Below are 3158 nucleotides of genomic sequence, written 5' to 3' on the forward strand. Positions count from 1 at the left end.
GCCTCCTCTTCACATTCATGTGGACAGGTTCGTTCGGTGAGGCGTCCGTGACTATTGATGCGCAGACATACGCTGAGGATACGGTATCTCCAGATATTCTGCCTAAACGGAGAACAGGTGTAGTTGCCGTCTGTCAAACAGGCACTTTCCCAACTTCTCTGCTTTACTAAGCTGCAGTCCTAGGTCGAGAAGAAACCCAGAGAGAGAGAGAGAGAGTGTGTGTCTGGCATCTGGAATGTTGCCAAGCACTCACCAGTGCGAAAAATCGGTCAGTGGAGAATCAACGGTTCAAATTATGTAGAGGGTTACCGGCGAAAAAGTACGATGGCGCACTCGGAGAGACTCTGGGCATCAAGAAAGTCGAACTGACCGGTGTGTCCCTGAGGACGTTTGAGCCGGGGCTGATGAATAACTTCCAGATATCCCTCACTTCGCAGTGCTACCAGGGCGCACCGCCCATCCGAGATAAACTCTGCAGGCACGGAGGTGCTCTCACACGAATCTGCCCTCATTGCACACAGAGCGACAAAACCGTCCTGCAAACGCTCGTTCAGTGTCAGGTAATACTGACTTGTGGAGTTGTGTCGAACAGTTGCTGTTGCGTGCAGGATAGATCTGTCTATAGGCCGAGTCCATAGTGAAGACCGACCCGTCGCTTTCTTTGGCCGGGAAGGGCCGGGATATTTCCTCTGTGTGGCAGCAGTAGCAAAAGAGGTTGTGTATTGGAGCAGGTTGCAATGTCTAGAGACAGACTTTTCTCTTCGGCAAAAACCCTCATCAAATATTTCAGACTTCACTTGGAAAGAAGATGAGAATGTATAAAGAAGTGATGACCCCCATCACATTTGCTGAAAGGTTTGAATGTTGCTAAAATGGTCCGCCTGAGTGGTTCTGCTCTAATGCGTCTTTAGGGTGGTGAATTTGAGGAGGAAGGTTTTACCCTTCCAAGTACAATCGAAGCATCGACGTGGCTCAGGATTAGGGGCTACCTGAGCAAACCCTGGGTGGTCATCACCCCTACTGGGGAAATTTCGTTGTAATATTTTTCTTGACCCCTGGTTTTGTTATTGTTTTGTAACTGTATACTCGTAGTTTTGTGAAAAAGCCCCACAATCCCCATCTACTGTATTGTCCCTTATACGTCGGCACTAGTGGCTAATAAATGAAATTATTATTATTATTATTATTAATAGTAGTAGTATTAGTAGTAGTATTAATAGTAGTACTATGTCTTGCTGCTGTTGCAGTTGTCGCAGCTGTTGTTTTTCTTGCGGTACATGAAGGAGGATGTGATGGTGACGGGGAGAAGGAAAAGTAGGAGGAAAGAAATGATCAACAGAGAAGAAATTTATGCAGACGTATATTTTGTGTTGTAGGAGTAAATGATAAATATATAGAAAAGCGTAAAATGAATTACTCTGAGTTGAAAAGTGGAGCAAAATTTAAACATGTGTAATGTAATTCACAATATATGATTAGAACGGAGATCCATGAATGGTAATCAGCATTGATCGAGAAGTAAACATAATAAATAATATACAAAAAGGGATATACAAACAGAAGTCGTACACTGGTGTACGGCCATTCATACTGAATTACATAGATTTATTTATAGATGCACATGCATACACAAAATCATATTCATTAAGTATCAGACACTCATACATAAACCCAGACGCTGATAACCACACACACACACACACACACACACACACCTCCTCAGACATTAACCCAGAATTGCATATTCCTGGGGAATGCGACTGAGTATATGTAATGCGTCAAGGAGATTGAGAGAGAAAAAGGAAAGCATGGAAGGAATTAAATGTTTAGAATTATATTGTCAAAAGAAGAGAATCAAAAAACTAATGCAACTTACAGAGTCCTTAAACTGGGAAGATTTTGAAAAGATCCAACTTCTAATTCATCTATTGCATTTCTATACAACTCTCTGTAACAAAAATGTGAATCGTGAACAAACGTATAGAGGTTCGTAATGTATATACAAATATAATGCCTCAAAAATTAGGAAAGTATACGGCGATGATAACGGAGTAGACGATGATGATCATGATTCCATTGGTTGTGGTGGTGTTGGTGGTGATGTTTGTGATGGTGGTGATGGTATGACAATTTGGAGGGCGAGGACGGTTTTAATTTAGTGTTCAAGTTGATCAGGATGCTAGGTGGTGGTAGTGATGATGATGAAGAAGATGATGATGATAGTGATGATGATGGTGTTTGTGGGGGTGGTGTTTAAGATAATGATGTCGATGAGGAAGGCTATGGTAATGATGATTTTGATGATGGCGATGGTGAAGCAATTATGTAGCTGGAAATATTTTCACAGAAATAAAGAAAGTAAATCGTTAAAAGTTGGAAGGTTAGATATATTTATATATGAGTAAAGTTGCTTTAACTATACAATTAGAAGATTGAGGGGCGACATTCATCGTTCATCTAAAGGCGGTAAATGTACAGACTTCAATACAAGTTGATACACTAGTATTAAACAAGCCATAACCAAACCATAAACACATATATATATATACACATACATGAAATGTGCTGCTTCAGCAATCCCACACGCTTATGTACTAACACGCACATACATAAAGACTCCCTAAAACACACAAGCATACTCACATCGACGAACATTCAAAATCGTTCACTTACAGCTGTGGAGGTGGTTTGAGGATGTAGATAGAGACAAAGATAAAGAGCGCAATAGAATGGGGTGGCAATTAAAAATTATAAATACGACGGCAATGAAATACTATCAAGAATGATCCAAATCACTATTCTGTTAAACTAGAAAATTTCTGGAAAATTCTTCCTTCAATTTTCTAGATAGCATTGTCATACAATATGCTTACTGTCATCCCAAATATAATGCAGTTTTTATACTACTTAATTTTCATAAATAGTATAAACAAAGTTCTCTTCTAATCTAAAATATACTCTCCTTCATTTTCTACAATGCTCTTCCATCTATCTGGCAGACCTCTGAGGCCCCTATCCGAAACTTCACTTGTCCGCAACGAAAAATACTCCTCCAGTACTGTTCTGATCTCCACTAAAAAATTCAAATTTTTTTCCCATTCAAATGATTTCGACGAGTGCAGAATAACTGATAATCAGATGTGCGAAATATACATCCA

General features: G+C 39.9%; 1 protein-coding gene across 4 annotated transcripts in view; it reads right to left on the minus strand.

Moving 5' to 3' along the window:
- LOC106876183 (leucine-rich repeat-containing protein 15-like) overlaps window positions 1–3158 on the minus strand; it is a 56288-nt gene that overhangs the window by 36603 nt on the left and 16527 nt on the right. The gene's annotated exons all lie outside the window — the stretch shown is intronic.

This window comes from Octopus bimaculoides, chromosome 29 (genome assembly GCF_001194135.2).
Source record: "Octopus bimaculoides isolate UCB-OBI-ISO-001 chromosome 29, ASM119413v2, whole genome shotgun sequence".
NCBI lineage: Eukaryota > Metazoa > Mollusca > Cephalopoda > Octopoda > Octopodidae > Octopus > Octopus bimaculoides.